Source organism: Ambystoma mexicanum, chromosome 6p, assembly GCF_040938575.1.
Source record: "Ambystoma mexicanum isolate Mex_15411 chromosome 6p, UKY_AmexF1_1, whole genome shotgun sequence".
In the NCBI taxonomy this organism is placed as follows: Eukaryota; Metazoa; Chordata; class Amphibia; order Caudata; family Ambystomatidae; genus Ambystoma; species Ambystoma mexicanum.
Genome location: NC_090935.1, coordinates 1,372,265,725 through 1,372,284,248, shown reverse-complemented (window position 1 = coordinate 1,372,284,248; position 18,524 = coordinate 1,372,265,725).

The window sequence follows — 18,524 nt, the reverse complement described above, 5'->3', positions numbered from 1 at the left end:
CCTCATTCTTATGGCAGCAATGATGTGGAATAGTGTTTGTGTTATATGTGAGGGCAGGGTGTGTGGAAGCGACCCTGTGCCTTCCGCTAAGTTGTGAAAGTGTGGTGTACGAGAGGAGAAAAGGGTTAACTGTACAAACAACAATGCTTACTTCCTATAATCCATATATTTAGATAGGGCAGTGCTACGTTTCACAGGTGATCTAAGTGCTAGATGGATTCCGAATATCTTACACAATTAGGCTAAATGCAGAATATGAATGGCCAGCACAGATGGGCTAATAGTAAGGCAGGGCTACCTTACACATTTAGGCTAAATGAAAGATATGCTGACGAACACAAATGGGCTTAAAGCAAGGTATGGCTTCTGTGCAGAGTTAGGCTAATTGCAAGATATGGCTGAATACGACACATAGGCTAAAAGAGAGGTAAAGCTACCATGCACAGTTAGGCTAAGCTGAACACAAATGGGCTAAAAGCAAGGCGAGGCTACCTTACACAATTAGGCTAAATGCAAGATATGCTGACTAACACAAATGGGCTTAAAGCAAGGTATGGCTTCTGTGCAGAGTTAGGCTAATTGCAAGATATGGCTGAATACGACACATGGGCTAAAAGAGAGGTAAAGCTACCATGCACAGTTAGGCTAAGCTGAACACAAATGGGCTAAAAGCAAGGCGAGGCTACCTTACACAATTAGGCTAAATGCAAGATATGCTGACTAACACAAATGGGCTTAAAGCAAGGTATGGCTTCTGTGCAGAGTTAGGCTAATTGCAAGATATGGCTGAATACGACACATGGGCTAAAAGAGAGGTAAAGCTACCATGCACAGTTAGGCTAAGCTGAACACAAATGGGCTAAAAGCAAGGTTGGAGACTCTAGTTGCAGAAAATTCTTGAAATCTTTGGCTGTGCATTCTCACGGTGGAGTAATGCATAAGGCACCACTGAACATTAATGTGTGGGAAGCAACAGCAGTCCTTGTATCTGCACAATGCAGGTACCTTTTATAACACATGAAGTGGTACATACTGTTTACATCATTGCTGTTTGTACAATTGTTCAAAATATCCAACACTCCAAGAGTAGAATTGAGCAATGGATCAGGTGTTCCATCACAATATTACCTTTGTGGGTGTGGTTTAGGTTATGGGTCTTGCCAGCTTGCGTTTAAGGTAATTTAAAATGTTTGCTAACTCTGCAGAGTTGGTTGGACTGTACAATACATAGGAACATTTTCAGATGAGTGGTTATAGATATAGATGTCCTGCTTTCGTTGGAAGTACCATTTCACAGGACAAGTTCTACCTTGTATTTAAAATAAAATCTATGGTTGTCATTCCGAGTTTGGAGGTAGCCTTGGTGCTATTAGCACCATGGCTGCCTCCAAACCCGGGTCCGGGTCTGGTGTCTCTGAATGGGGACTTACCGGGTCATTCAACCTTGGAGGACCTGGTAAATCCCCATTCAGAAAACCATTCCCCATTCCCATTGAGCCCCGATAGGGCTCAATGGGAATGGGGAAGGAGCTAATAACGGGCCCGCAAATTGCGGGCCCGTTATTAGCTCCATAGTCCCTCAACGGGTCCCGCTAATAACGGCTGGTCAGACCAGCCGTTCCTGGTGCTACGGGACCTTGGAATGTGGCGGTAGGGGGTTAACGGCACCGGCATCCTTACCGGTGCCGTTAACCCCCTACCGCCATACTCGGAATGAGGCCCTATGTAAAAATGACTTATACGCATCACAGTTATGCATTGTGTGACATACTTTGCAGTTGGTTCTCCTGGTAGTATTGAGCGTGCAGCAGAATGTCATCAAAGACACATGATAAACCCAGCAGGGATGCCATTTGCCTGCCTAGCACTGAGCAGCTTCTGTAAAGATAGCTGAATGCATATCTTTACGGAACACCTTTGCAGTTGTGAAACAGTGTGTACCTTTGGCACACAGTTTTTAAATTCTCGCCCGTGTATGGCTTTGGGTATCCTTTCACAGGTTTCTTGATGCACTTGTATATTTAGATGTACACTTCGCCATTTTAACTTCTCTGTGATCTAGTTCATGCTTGCAACTTTTGGGCGGCCACACACCTCTGAAATGTGGGGCTGGGAGGGAAATGAGTGCTTGCTACTGAACATCATTTTAGTGCCACCTGTGGGAGCTCTGTGCTTGACTTAAGCATAGGCACACATTTAATATTGTAAAATGATGCACCATTTTTAACCTTTATTTTTCTGAAGGAAAAACCCGCATTTTTCCAGCGGTTTAAAAAAATGCATTTTGTGTATTTGAATATAAAAGTGATTGCTTAACACAGTGTCTATGTGTATTGATTCGAAAGAACTCCAAAGATGTGATGTGGCACCAATAAAACCAATGAGGTTTTGGCTGTTTTGCATATTAAAGAGCATTTTGGGAAGATGAGAATGATGAAAGAGCTTTATATCTGTCATATATGTCTGTGAGAGTTGTATGACTGAATCACTAAATACCTAAAGCACGTTGGGTTTGGTACGTGTGTCCTTTTTCTTTTTTTTTTTTCTACAAAACTCACCCTGGGAATAAAGCTTTTGCAAATATCAAACATCTATACAAGTTTGACCACCAAATACTTTAGCTATCAGAGTGGAATGACCCAGACTCGGAGAAACAAAATAGGCTTTATATTTAAAAAATGACAACCAGTAAATTGAAAAAATAATCTACAGTAAAATGCTGTTCCTCTGGCAATCTGCAGCTCTAGTTCTGGGCCTAGTTGGCCTTTTTTGTAAATACATCTGTGAGTCTGTGACAGGAGGCGGAATTTGATCCCAGCTCGCATGACTGCTCTATATTCGCAGCGTAATGTTGTGTTGCCAATCCAACATCATGCGAGTGGGGCCTGAAAAGTGTACATGAGCTTCAACACATCTCCCTACTTCACCACGCACTTGACAGGGACAGAACCTTCTGCATGGGCGGCCCGATTTCTGTCTCGTGCCAACCAGGAAGAGAGTGGAGTGGTGGAGTTTTCCTTTTCAGGCGTATTGTTAAAGGGAAAGAAGAACTAAATAAAGCAGAGGCCCTTCGACAACACAACAAACAGCTCATTGGTCAAAGGATGCTCCACGTGTTGGGAAATATTACAAACAGCGCGCGCTGACGGGATACTGTTCAGGTAGGGAAAACAGCCCCCTGCTTTGTAAAATATGAACGTGTAGGTACCTTTTCATATGATTCATTCAAAACTTTCCATCCATCACTTTTTGATTTAGTTTGTCTCCCTCAGAGGGGAAATTAAGCAAACCAATAGTGGCACAGTGAGTAGAGCGCTGGCTTTGACACACGTGCAGAGCTTGCTAACGCAGGTTCGAGTCCCGGCAGGGCCAAACTCATCCTTTCGAGGTCGATAAATGAGCACCACACATGTGGGTAATAATAAGCAGCGCTCAGATACCTGAGGTTCGTAGCACTATATAAGTGCCAAATTATTATTATCCACTGTTATAATGATATGCCCAAACACAAGCCAGCTCTGCTGATGAAAACATAGGCAGTTGTTGCCAGGCCATGAGGTAAACTTCATGTGGCAGCTTCAGCCCTCTCAGGGCCATCTGGAAAGTGCAGTCCATGCAAGGCCCCCGATATATTTATTTAGATTGGAGATATAGCCTCCGCGCTGTGCAGTGACTCAGAAGCCGCATTCTAGTAAGGACAAAGCAAGGGATGTGTCCAGGGCATCAAAGACAACCACGACAACAGATCCTGAGCGGAAGAGGGGATATGTGTCATAGGTGTGCTGTTTGGCAATGGTGTATTTGATGCTTTGTTTTGCATCATGCACCTGACCACGAAATTGTTTAGAGAACACACAATTGGCTGCATGACACCGTCCCTTATTTGTCCCTTCTTACAGCGGCCTTTTATGAATTTTCATCCCATTGTGATGGCCACGTAGAATTTCGTCATGGGGTGGATGCGGCGGGCTCCATTCAGTGCTCCTTGGTGAAGCGCTTTTAGTTTTCCATAAATGAATAAAACAACCAAAATACAAATACCACATTGAGATCAGGCTCCGGAGACATCACAAGTGCACAACGTTGCAGGGGAATACATCTTGCAGCCCCGAGAACTGGATGTGCCTGTTGGGAGCAGTGAGGCTCTGCTTACTCAATGACGTAGCTAGAATTCCAGGGCCTGTTGGACCTGAACTTCATACACCTGGGCCTCGGGCTGTGAGCTGCCCTTTAGCTTGCCACAAGGGCAGCTTGGGCCCTTTGGGTAATGGGTCATTGCACTCAGGCCACACCCTCGACAACTGTTTTCCATTCTCTGCAACAGCTTGACCATAGTTCTTATAATGCGCCCAAATGGTCGCCCCCATCACCTGTGAAATAGGGCTTCCTCCACGTGGTGTTCCACGCTGCATTCAGCCGTTCCACAGATGCCTTACATGTGCCAGCTTCCAATTCTACACCATTGTTGAAATGTGTGACTAGGCATATTCATACTGCGGCGGTTTCCTGCCATTTTGAAGCAGTTGCGTATTTCCATTTCTTGATTAAAGGCAGAACTTGACATCTTGACATTGGTTTAGTGCGTGTTGGATTCTGGGTAAGTATAAATCAGCCTCCCAAGCAAGACGAGGGAAAGGCACGGCAGCTGTGCACAAGGTGAGGGATATGCTGAAAATGCTGGGTGCAGGGGCGGCCGAACACCTGACACATTAGATAGACTCAACCTTGGGCGTCTTTCCATTCCAGGTTCTGCGTGGCCACAGTGCTGGATTGATGTAATCCCAATGTGTGACTTTTGGAGCACCCACGGGTCGCAGCCGTCAAAGGCACATGAAGCCTCTGGTTCAACTGGCAATCGTGGCATCACAATCCTCGCAGCTGGCAAGGGGGCCAGTATGATAGGCAACACCTGTGGCCATCCCTTTGCAGGCTGGAACTTGTATGCCCATGGTTAGGATGGGAAAAGGGAAGATCGACGTGCCCAGTTATGAATTACTTTATTTTTTATTTTTTGTATTGGGAATTAGTTTTCTTACAAACTTTTAACACGTAAAATCATCCTTATCTGCCATATTCGCTATTCAAGGGCAAGTTCGTGGGTTCCGATCAGTAAAATATGTCATAATGTCTCTCATGATTTCAGTTCGTTTACTTGTTGTCCGTCCTCTGCATTATTGATTTTTATTAAATCTTTCATTACTTTATCTAGAAAATTGAATCCGGCGCAGTCAATCCTTTCATTCTCCCTCCAAGGAATAATAGCCACCATTCATCCACTGTTAGCGAACTAGCATCTTCGACATATCTTGCCACGAATAGTGATCTTCTGTTAAAGCCTTACATTGCGTCACTAGGTGCTTTACTGTTTCCAGGCATCTTTGGTTATTACAGAACCTGCACACACCATTATTGACACCTCTCTTTCCAGTTGACTGTAGATAGTCACTTGTCGTATAGATGTTGGGCCTTATGTGCAGAAGCTGGTCCCGATGATATCTAGTTGGAAATTGTCGGAGGTATTCTGAGAATGAGTTTCTCTTTCTATGATCTTGTGCTGTATTCCGCAAAGACTTAGGTTGCGTTTTTTGCTCTAGGGTGTTGAACTAGTCGACTCTTCTCAGTTTCTCCTTGACTCCATCTAGTTGCAGAATCAACTCCTCTAGGGATCAGTCGATATGTTCCAGTTGGAGCCTACATTTTTCTTTCCAGTTGGATAGCATTACTGAGCCTTTTCCTGTACCCTTTTGTCTCAGAAAGCTGTAGGCAGCTGCCGGTTTTTCGACCGCAATTTCCCTAAACAATCCCAGCGATTTCCACAGTATGATTGATTGCAGTGATTGTAGTCTTAACTCGTCTCCGATCGCTGCCATTGGAAGACATTTCGGAAGCTTCAAGGTGGTTTTCCATTTCCAAAACTTGCTTTCAAGTCTGAATCATATTTTCAACAGCAGATTTAGGACTGCTTCTCTTCCATATGTGAGGATGGGAACGACTTTTTGCGGGTAAAAGATTTGCGGTGGAATCATTGTACATTTCCAATATCAGCCATGTATTATTGATCCTTGTGCTGCCAGCATTGATACCTTGTGTTCCAGCTCCGCTTGCCAGACCTTTTCAACTGCTGATGTATTAAACAATATTCCTCAGTATCTTATTGATTTTACAGTTTTTAAGTCCTCTTCACCAATTCTCCATTTGAAGGTTCTGCAGTTCCTTTTCTTTTTGTTTCCAATGGTCAAGACTTTTGACTTTTCAAAGTTTATTTTTAGATCATTATCTTCTGTGTATTTTTGAATGTACTTCAGTGATTGTTGGAGTCCGAACTGTCTTTGGTCTATCACAACCAGGTCGTGAGCATAAATCACTGCTGATATTTTGCAGTTGTTCAGCTTTGGTGGTAGATGCTTGATGTTACTTATTGCTTCAGGTAGATCCTCCAGGTATATTTTAATTAGCATAGCAGCAAGCGGACATCCCTGCTTGACGCTTCGTACGATTTCAATTGGCGCCGATAATGCTCCCTCATTATTTAGCCGTAATCTCATGGTCATGTTCTTATGGAATGCTTCAATTACTTCTAATAGGTCTTCAGGGCATTTCCATTTGCGTAATTTCGCCCATAATTTTTGTCTTTTCACTCCGTCGAATGGTTGTTTCAAGTTGATAAATGCAATGAACAGTTTGCTTTTTGTTCTGATGGTTTCTAGCTTTAATAGCGACAGGATGAATAGATTCAGCTCGGTCCTTGTACCTTTGGTGAGCCCTGTTTGTCTTGGGCCAATTACGTTTGTCTCTTCTGCCCATTGTGTTAATCCTTTTTGTAAACTGGATGCTAGAATTTTCGCATCAACATCCAAGATGACTATTGGCCTGTAATTGGCTGGATCTTCTCTCTGTCCTTTTTTGAAGATTGGGACTATTATTCCTGTTGTCCATGAGGTTGGCAGTTTTCTCATTCTCATGCTGTTTTTATATAGTTCCTCTAGGAATCCTGCCCATGCCGCTGGATTCAACGTAAGTATTGCATTCGTTAGGCCCTCCGGCCCACTGCTGGTGAGTCTTTTAGTTTCTTTATTATTAGAGCGATGTCACTTGCTGGGAGTTCCAGGTTCCAATGTTTGACCTTTCTGTTTTTAGTGCATATGGGTTCCATTGATTTCATTGGAAATACTCTCCCAAAGTTGTCCACCAAACGTTCCTCCAAAACTCCATTGCTTAAGTGACTCTGCTGATTCAGAGTAACGCTGTTAATAATGGTCCACATTTCTCTTGTTGTCTCATTGCCTTTATCATGGCTTCCCCTTGTTCTTGGTCTTGTTTCTTTTTTAACCCAGTCAGCCAGTTTTGATATGGCTGCTTACTTTTCTTTACTGCTTGTCTTAGTTTGCCTTCTGTTAGACCTGCATGATCTCTTCTCCAATTTCCTAGCTCGCGTTGCAGGACCTTTCTCTTTTCCAATAAATTTATGCTGTATGTGTGTTTTGGTTTCAGCAAAGGCTGTTTCAGTCTTGTTTTCAATATTCGATATTCAGCTAGTAGTGGTTCATATGAGCTTTCACTTGCTCAACTTTCAATTAGTTCTTGATATTTGTTAGTTAATATTGCTATGTCACTGCTCCTTATTTTTACTCGATTTCCTCCTTGATTAATTGTTAGAGTTGTTGCTACGCAGACTTTTTCTGTCCTGTCTCTGGAGTCCTGGTCAACTTCAGCAGACTGTGGTCGCTACTTTGTTGGTAATGCACTTCAAGTCTCACCACTTTGTATATGTAATTTCTTGTCATGTAGATGTAATACATTTTTGATGCTTGAGACCCGTTGGTCCAGGTCTTTCTCCCTGGTGTGTCACCCTGGGTCGGCCCGTTCAGCAGATGGAGGTTTTGCGTCTCCATACGTTGTGACCACCTCAGTTCATCTGTTTTGGCCAACTAAGCCTCTTTATCGTGGCTTTGTTTAGGTTAACGTTTTTGTCTAAGCATTTGATGTTCAGTTCGCCACAAATCAAAATCAGGGGTCTCTGCATATAATTGTATGCAGACACCATAGTAGACCGGTTGTAGTATGGTAATTACGTGTAGCAATTTGGATTTCCTGTACTTGTCACGCTAAGTTTGCAGTCGTTTTTTTATCATCATCAGTAATCCTGCATAGGATCTACCATTAGTTCCTTTTTCAGACGGATTTACCAAGGTCTCATACCCTTCACATACTGGTGATGTACGTAACCTTGTCTCTTGTAGACAGATTATCTGTGCTCCCTTCAAGTCCTTGGGAACTTGATTAAACAAGTGCTTGAATCCTATCGTGTTCCAAGAGATGAGAGTGTCTGTCGAGTTGTCTCCACTATTCTCTTGCTATTCCTTTTTGGGTTTTGAAAGGGCTTTTACTAACTTTGTCCATTATTATATGGTAGGAATCTACAAACAGTTCAGTTCAAGAAAGTATCATCCTATCTAAACTGGGTTTGTTTAAGGCATATCAACCTGCTGAGAAAAGAAACAACCACCTGCCATCAGGAATAATTTTTTCATTAGAAAATATAGGAAGAAAAGGTTAGTTAACAAACAAACTTATTTGAAACACTTACACACAAGGGCTAGTAAGGGGTGTCTAAGAAAGTTTAATATGGTGAATATGCAAAACTGTCAAATCTATACCCCCGGATTGTTTATTTGGAGTTGTCTTAGAATCAGATTCCCATCCGGGACTAGACTGTGTGAATGATGATTATAGTACAGACCACAAGGTCCATGATAGGGGCCATTTGAAACTATGAATAGAAAAGATCATCAGAAAATATTCTCCTAACATTTCTCTGCGATATAAATTGACAAGTATATATATAGCATTCTGAAGCTATAATGAATTATTGTAATAATATTTAGACACAATTATAATTGAAATGTATGTTTACCTTTCTCTATAGATTAATTTTGAAAGATTATCAGCCTCTGAAGAAGAGAACATTCTCAAAACGCTTTGGGCCACACTATTTGTTTTAATAAATTGTATATGAAATCACAACCTGATGGTGAATTGTAGTAATTTTGGACATTGCGTATGAACTATTGAAAAATAACACTGTACATTTTAAAATAATTTTAAAGAAAAATTCTAGACTGTGGCTTGTATATTCGGCCATCAAAAGTGTGCAGGGGATGGGAGTTCCCTACCTGGGAACTACTCTCTATTCTAGGTCAGGTCACAACCCATATGCCAGGGTTGTTTTTCTTCTCTCCGCACCTAAAAATTCCATGCATGATCATCAAAATTACATAACAAAATGTTCATAAAATTGAATTACACTAGGAGTGCGAAGAGATGCATTCCCCTTTTGCTAAGCAAGACCAGTCATTTCGTTGAGAAGGCTTTTCTGTGTCTTTGATTGTTTCTCCATCTCTTTCTGTTATAATAGCATTGTTGCATTGTTAGCGAATGTTTCTTTTATTGCTGCGCACATCTCTTCTTCCATTTCTCTGTCTTCTTATTTTTTGGCTATTGTCCCCTGTCAAGTAATTTTCTCAATGGCCTCTTAGGTCAAATCTGAGCGTGAGTAGTTCTGCACTTCTCTTTAACAGTAACTCTTTTACCGTTTTAGATTTTAGATGTAAGATAACCCAATTGGCTCTTTGTTCATTCACATATTCCACAATTGCAATGTCGTCAGAGATAATATTTCGCAATGTTGGTACACAACGTATTAAGTGTAGCACATTAGCACGATTTAAGTTTACCAAATTTCTTTCTGGGAATATGTTCTCAAGTTCCATCCTCACCAATTCTTTTAGTCTGGAGCGTTCTTCCTTTTCTGGTGCTTGGTTGTTGGTTCTCCCTTCTCTTCCTTTTTGCAATTTCTTTCGATTCCAGGCACAAAGGCTAATTTGTTTCATATAACTTACATCGCTCTCGCTTGCCTCCACCATTGTTCTATTTTCTTTTTTGGGATAGTGTTAAAAAAGGCGAGGTAGGCTTTGTTCCCAATGAGTAGCTGTGGTCCTTTGGTCGTTGTTTGACACACTATTCTCCTTCCTTCCTACTACTGGACTTTGCCTTCCTTTGAGCTTTTGCTGGTTCTGCATTGGTGCTCTTATTGGATAGCTTCTATATAGTACGAGATGTTGTCAATAAAGTTCGAACCGTCCATGTCATTCTCGCCTTCTTCATACAACGAAGCCCTTGCTGGCTCGAGTTGTCTTGTTATTGCACCTAATTTGGCTTTTGTCGTTGGTTTTTCCGAGGCATTCTCTTTGCTTCTCTCTCTCTCTTTTATTTCACGCGTGGTGTAGATAGATTCCTGAGAAAGGCACATGAACCAGTTGTCTTAGACTTAGGGGCTTTTGTCATTTTTGTTTCTTTTTTCCTCTTAACATCTTCTCCTGCAACTTAGTATTTCAATTATTTGGTTTTTTAATACCATGTTCCGTTTTCGTGTTTGGTTCCTCAAGGCCAGTGTTGGCCAGTGTTGCGTTTTCTGAAATACGGGATAAAAAGCTTCACTTTGATTCCCAAGTTCCTCTCTTGCATCTATTTGTGTCCTCGAGTTTTCTGTCACCAACCACATTGACCTTGACACATACATGGAATCTCTTATGTTTTTCGTCTTCTTGTTTCATGGAAATTCGGAGCAGCTTCTTCTGTTGCGTTTCTTATTCTTGTCAGTGTTATGTGTTATTTTATTTATTGCCCTCTCATAGCCCGCTGGTATCCAGGTGCTGTTACAGGAATTGTTTGTTTTTTGGTTGCGTAATTGTTTTTGCCTTAGATGCGTATTTATAATGCGCTCAAGCACACAGAGGGTTCTAAGCGCGGACCCGGGGATCGAACTTGTGTTGCTTCATGTCATCTTGCGTCCAAGGCGCGCACGTTGCTGCTGAGCTATCCTCCCAGGATGTCTGATGTTAGATTTGCCTTCTGCACTGGTTGAGTGCTTCTTACTGGTATTCCAGGTTTGGCATTGTGTGGTTCGACTGTCTGCATTTCCATCTGTTGTTTCTTATGTGACTTATCATAATTTGTAAGCATTGTCACCCCTTTTCTTGTTTTTCATTGTTGCCGTTAGCAGATTCTCTTTCTTGCTTGTTTACCAGACTTCTCATCCATTTTGTGGTTTCCATTAAGGCTGCCATCATTGTCGCTTTTTCTTTGTGTTCGCCACATGACAAATTTCACAGGCGTCTTTGCCACGTCGCTGAGCTCTCTGCTTCATAATCTGATCTTTCCTGTACTTTCGAAGTAAATGCCTCCATGTAAATTAGATTAGAATGTATCATCGCAAGTAACGTGGTGTTGTCTTTTATGCTCTCCTTCATTGCTTCGTATAATTTGGTGAAGGGGGGCCATTGAAATTGTCATTGCAGCTATCACATTGTTGTGAATTTGTACCCCTGCTACTTTTGAAAGATGTTTATTGTCACTTTTTAAATTTGTTATGCTGTCTCTATTTCTGCTTTTTTGTCTTTCCCGGGCATTTGTAGGTTTCTTCCTATTTATGCAGCTTTCTCGGCTGCACAAGGCGTCCTCTCTGTCTGTACACTGTTTTCAACGGAATCCTCTCTAGATGGCTGATTTCCACTGATGTCAATTCCACTGTTTGTTTAAAGTGCCGACTACACGCTCTTGTTCGTCTTGTTGATCTCGTGTCCCTTGATTTGCCAAGAAAGACAAGTGAGTTTCCTCATTTTGAGCATCGATCCGAACCTCATTCACTATCTCAGGCATGTACGTCTCAACACAGTTTCCTCTCCTCGCCACATTCACTATGTCATTTGTATTATCTCTTTCCTTGTTGACTGTTGTTTTTGACCCCACCCGTCTTTCATAATTTCAATGAATTTCATGCGCAGGTCGTATTCTTTGAGTTCTTCAGCAAATGATATCTCGTTTTCTTTTATCGCTGCTCCCATTGGAGCGCATCATGTGGAGCTGGGGTTGACATTTGCAATTCTTTGAGCCTTTTAATTGACCACATTTGTCTATCTGCCTTATATGCGGCGACTCTGACGCCAGAATTTACTAATTGTGCCCTTGTGCCAGGGTTAGCAATCCCACAAGCTCTCTGCCCAAATCGTTGTTTCTTGCCCTATGCTGTGCCAACCGTGTACGTTCTGTACTGTCTGCTTGTTTGAGTTTTACGCCATTGCGGTATGTGTTTAAGCTCAGTTTGGGGTAATCTGCCTCCCCTTCTGCTCTCCCCACTTTGGGCATATCGGCCGCCTGCATTCGGGCTGTATCGGACGTGTCTATCATACCAGGAAGTTCGAATGTATTGCCTGTTCCAACAAGGCATTGACTGCGATTTAGACTGCAGCTATTGCTTTCTCCTTGCCCCTCATTTCTATTAACATCCTCTCTCCCCGTGGGCTGTCTTCCGGGTTTACAGTGTTTTGAATATGGTTGTCGGCCAGTTTCCTGACCGACACAACCTCCTTGGGGCTCTCACACGAGGCTGACGTGTGACATGCTGCAATAGAGTTCTTAAAGGCGGTCCCACTTTGTTAAAGGCACAGGCAAAGCATTCTCCTCACACCACAGCTCACTGCTCTCAGCACCACCAACATGCTGTCTGGGGAGAGACTGGGACTCTCACACGGGACTCACACATTACAACTAAAGGCTAAGCATGAGAATATCAAAAGGCTCAGTGGCATAACCTAGGAAAATGTTTGAAAGAATTGTAAAATTTGTGAAAAAAACAGTAAGAAAATGTGGACTATATTTTGCGATTTAAGCTCAAATCTCCTGGAGCCTGCAGGAGATGCTGTTGTCGATGATTTCACTGGCTCCCGTGCCAGGGGAAATTATTGAGCTGGTCTAGTTCGAATTGTGTCATCAGCTAGCCAGGCTCCAAAGCGCAATGAGACCAAGAATGGAGTCGCCCATTCACGGGACAGAGACAACATCGCCCCTGGCAGTTTTCCATCACATCTAATGGGGAGGAAGGATAGCTCAGGGGCAACACGTTTGTCTTGGAAGCAAGATTACATGGCGCAACACAAGTCTGAATCCCGATCCCGCTCTTTGAAGCCACTCTCTGGTATTTAATGCATTATAAATGAACAATAAAGTAAAAATAAATAAATAAAATACTAGAACTGCTGACCCAGGAGCAACATGTTTGCTATTCTGTTTCTCAGGCAGCTAAATCCACCTACATGAACTTATGAGGGCCATGTAGGTAGGTGTACCTGTGCTTCGGACGGAACCTAGCCTATACTTATGGACCCCATGCACTTGCCAACCAATGGTGCCTAACCTACACCATCACTCTTTAGCTTAGCTGCAGTTCCTTAATCATTTCCCCGGTCATTGCTGCTGTTTTGCACTTTCTGTGGCTCATGTATGTCCACAAACCTAGAGTGAAATGCCAATGGTTGCTGTGGTATCAAGTACTCTGCAAGTTATTTTCTCTTGGCAACCTGTTATATCAGGGACAAAGGGAAGAGAGAAGCCCAGAATCCTACGCTTCTGCTTTTGTCGACCTTCTCAGTCCTCAAAGCCTGTTAAAGGACAGCAACCTGTAGGGTTTTGAGGAGGTTGGGAATGGCCCAGAGGGACCCTAGCATAGGTGCAGAGGAAGTATCAATGAGAAATTCCCTCCAGGGACAAGGAAGATCTACCAAGGGAGGATGATTGAGTTAATAATCTGGAGAGCGTGTAGAGGTATCCTAGTTTTACAAGAACCTCACTAGGATCAGTGGCAGAAAGTGATACGTGCAAGTTTAAGGTGAGGAGATCTCAGGGCTTTCATGCTTGCGGTTTGCAGAAAGTGTTATGACATTGAGCAGCAGATGTGAGGTGGAAGGATAATGGGTGAGGCAGAGGGAACAAGTAAAAGATGGCAGAAACGTGGATATCAAATCCCATGTCTGACTAAAGCCATGAAAATAGCCATACAAAGGGAGATAAATTACTTTTTAAAACCAAAACCTAAGATGAAAAGTACAAAAGTAACAAAGATTAGGATGATCACGAGGTTCACGAGGTTCAGTAGCAACATCAACCAATTGTACCGAATTCCTAACAAACATTGGCATCTGTTCCTGATGGATAAAGACATCAGTCAATTTGTTGACAACAAACCCAACATCACATACACTAAAGCAGCAACTTTGGAGATGAAACTCAGCCCCTCGTTTATGATGAACAAGGAAGAAACCAGCAATGCTAGTGGTGGAGAAGGAAGGCTAGGAAAAGCTGTCAAAAGTGCAGAACATGTACAATGTGCCAATACCCAAGGGGCAATACTAGATAACATTCTTGAGACTCCGCCAAAGTGAGAGGACCCAAGTGGAGAGAGCCCCAGAAATGCTACAGGCGAGACAGCACCAGGCACTTGGCCAATGATAGGAACATCCCTGATAGGAACAAAGAGTGCTCCAAGTGTAGGAGGTTTGGTCACGTTGCCTGCACCTGGAGAGAAAAGAAAGTTGCGTACATCGAGAGTGACAGAGGTACGAGTGATGAGGAGGAAGCAGAAGACAGACCCACAGTGATCATGGTAAACTCGACTCGCGTCAGGGGAGAGAAACCTCATTGCATCGTGTAAGTGAACGTCAATGAAACCCATGTAATGGCAGATTCAGAGTCAGATCTGACTGTCCTACCCACACAGACCTTCAAAAATATGGAGGGGCATGACTTGGTAGAGATCAGAAGCACCATGCACAAGCCCACAGACTTCGGGGGGGAGGCAAGGTGGACCTCTTTGGGTACATCAAAGCAAAACTTGAAGTCAAGGACAGACAAACCATTACAAAAGTTTATTTTTCAACCGAAGGCCCCCTGTGCTGGGATGGGTCGATCAGTATAAATTGAGTATTCGGTTGGACCCCAGCACTGATGACCAAGTGTCCTTGGTCTCCTCAGGAGGTGCACCAATCTTATGTAACGATTTTCCTGAGTTGATCTCAGAAGTACCAGGGAAGATAAAGAACTATGTCCACAAGATTCGGCTGAAGCTGCATGCCGTGCTAGTGAAGCACAAAGTCAGAACTGTCCCAGCGGTGGATAGGTCGGCGGTGAAGTCTCAACTCCGCAATGGTTTAAGAAGGCACAATTGAGACAGTTGAGTACTCAGATTGGCTAAATCCCGTTGTCCTCATCAAAAAGAGATCATCAAACGACTTAAGAGTGTGCATAGACCTGTAAAGCCTCAATTTGGAAGTGGTCACGGACAGTTTTCCATTGCCAAGCATCAATTAAATAATTCTGATGATGAAAGAAGCAAAAATCTTTTCCAAACTGGACATGCGTGACACCTACCATCAGATAAACTTGCATAAAACTTCACGTCGCCTCACAGCATTCATCACGCCGTTCGGCACAAACCATTATACCTGCATGCCTTTTGGGTTGTCGTCAGCGGCATAGGCATTCCAGAGAATGATGAACTCCCTGCTCCACGGCATCAACAATGTGTCTTATTTCCAAGACGGTATCTGGTGTATGCCAAGGACGTGAAGACCCGCGATGGGATGCTAAGACAAGTCCTCAACAAACTCCAAGATTCAGGAGTCTGCCTGCACTATGAAAAATATGTATTTGGGGCACAGGAAGTGGAGTACCTCAGCTACTGGATCTTGAATGAAGGGGTGAACCTGAAAAAAGACCTGTTACAAGCCATTGTTGATGCCCCAGCCCCGACCTCGAGGGATGAGTTGCAGTCGTTCTTGGGACTCGCAGTGTACTATGCTAAATTTGTACCCAGATTCTCTGAGACGACTTCTCCATTGTGGGAGCTGCTAAGGAAGGGAGAGCCGTACGCATTTGATTCACAGCAAGTGGTTTCATTCAATGAAGTCAAAAAGAGGATCCTGCATGCCCCATGTTTAAAACCTTTGAATCCTGAATGGGAAACGTATGTGACTACCGATGCAGTGCCTACGGGCTAGGTAAAAGGCTCACCCAAAGAAGGGGAGACACTGAAAACATTGTCAACTTTGCGTCCAAAGCTCTGCCCGAGTCCGAATAGAATTGCTCCATAGTCGAGAAAGAGAGGCTCACGTGTCCATGGACCATTGAGCACTTCAGGTCATATTTTTTTTTGCACCAAGTTTCACCTGGTCAATGACCACAGGCCTTTGGTGCACATGTTGAGTCCCGGAGGGACGAAAACTACAACGCCAAGACTAGCAAGAATCACAGCAAAACTACAGGAATACACATATGAAATCACACACATCGCTGGCTGGAAGAACACCCAGGTGGACTGTATGTACAGATTACTTGATCACCAAATCCCAGGCACCACTTTCCTCGAGGATGAGTGCATTGTAGCATCCAATGGGGACCTGAGGAATAGGGAATTCATGGAAATGAGTGATTCCCATTGGAAGGAAGAAATGAAGCAAGACGATTCCCTGAGCAGAGTAGCAGAATGGCCCAAAATGGGTGGCCTAGCGAGAGGGCAGTCCCGGAAGGCCTACATCCGTTCTTGAAAGTCAATGAAGAAATCATAGAGATGGATGGTCTGGTGATGAGAGGGGATCAGGTCATTCCCCCAGAGGTCTGAGAAAAGTCATACTATGCAGAGCCCATGCAGGTCACCTCTACAGCAACATGACAACGCAGAGTGCGAGATGCCTACTGGCGGCTGGGCATGGACCAAGAAGTAATGACAATTTTATTTATCTATTTATTTGTATTTGTTAAGCGCACTTGCAGCCCATAAGGCATCGAGGCACTGTTACAGAGGAAACACAGATTTGAGATAACATACCGGTGCCAGAAGGCTCTTAGTTACAGTATTGGCAGGCATATAGGCAATGGAGGATACAGATTTAGATTTACACAAAAAGTCTGGTTTTGATAGCCTTACGAAAGGCTAGGTGGGACTCAATGAGCCTTAGGTGAGGAGGCAGGGCGTTCCAGTGTGTGGCTGCTAAGGTGGGGAAGCTGGAGCCACCGGCCCGTACTTTCCGTGAGGTAGGCGTAACAATGGTGTTGGCATAGATGGATCTGAGCGGTCTTGTGGTGGAATGCCTTTTGATTCTGTTAGTCAGGTAGGGGGGGGCAAGTTCGTGAAGGCATTTGTGGGTGAGGGCAAGAGTTTTAAAGACAATCTGTTTGACAGGGAGCCAGTGTACTTGCCTTCTGATTTCAGAGATATGGTTTCTTCTTGCAGTACCGGTGGCTGCCCTTAGTGCATTGTTTTGGGCTAGCTGAAGTTTGGCCAAGTTTTTGTTGGATGTCCCCACGAGAAGGGCATTACAATAGTCAAGTCTAGACCTGATGATTGCCCTGGCAATCGTGAGGGAGCTTTGACGGGCCAAGAAAGGTCTGGCTGCGTTAAGTACTTTGGAGTAGTAGGCTGAGGAGGTGGCGATGGCATTGACCTGTCTGTCCATGGACAGGTCGGAGTCGAGGTAGACTCTGAGTGTCTTAACATGGTTTGAGACAGTAATTGGAATGTTATCAATAGTGAAAGAGGCGTAATGTACTCCAAGGTTACCGAGGGTGGCCGGTGAGCCAATAAGGAGGAGTTCGGTTTTTTCGCTATTGAGGCAAAGCCAATTCTCCGCCATCCAGGATTGGATGGGTGCCGCCAATGTGCCAACCGTGGCAAAAGACTAAAAGTGAGGCAAACGCCCATGGTCCCTGCAGAAATGTCCTTGAGTGTGTCGCACAAATTAGGGTTGGACTTCATAGGCCCATTGCATGGCATGTCGATTGACAACAATTATGGAGTGGTCATGGTGGTCTATCTGTCCAAATGGGCAGAAGTAAAGTTCGTACCAGACATCACCACAACCACAGTCATCAACGTCCTCAATGAAGTCTTTCAAAGAGAGGGTTTGCCCAAAGAAGTTGTGACAGACAGCAGAGTTCAGTTGGTCTCGAGACACATGTAAGGTTTTCAAAGGTTTTGGTGAAAGCGAGTCTGTACCACCCACAAGAAAACGGTCTGGTGGAAAGAGCGAACCGTTTCGCCAAAGGAGCTCTAAAACTAGCGAGTGCAGCAGGGATGAACCCCTATGAGACAGTCAAAGAGGCTGTGGCGGCACACTGGCTGACCCCAAATGCCTTTACGGGAGTCTTGCGGTTCCAAATGTTAATAGGGAGAAGGGCCGCATCCGCGTTAGTTCCCCTGTGGCCACACAAAGATAGGCAGAATGATGACATCGACATGATTGAAGTAGTGTGGAGAATACAGAAGAGCGAGGATGTCATGAAAGGACAGAGTGACAGGCACAGAGCTGTACACCGCACTAAAGTCAATGAAGGTGATCTAGTAAAAATACGAGTGCCCCACAAGGATAAAACAACTGGCTCCAAGTATAGCCAGGCCATTGAAGTCACCCGAAAAGGCACCAATCATGTCTATAACCGTGATGGAAAAAGTTGGAATCTAGCAAAGGTAGCGATGTACAAGGGTCGAATGACAGGGAAGAAGAGAATCAAGGTGAGTGTGTCTTGATGAGCCGTGTGCCTTCAGCAAGAGAACAACACCAAGAAGTAACTCCAGCTGCCCAAGGCTCAGGAGAGACATCACTCATGAACACTCTGACCCCAAAAACAGCAATCAT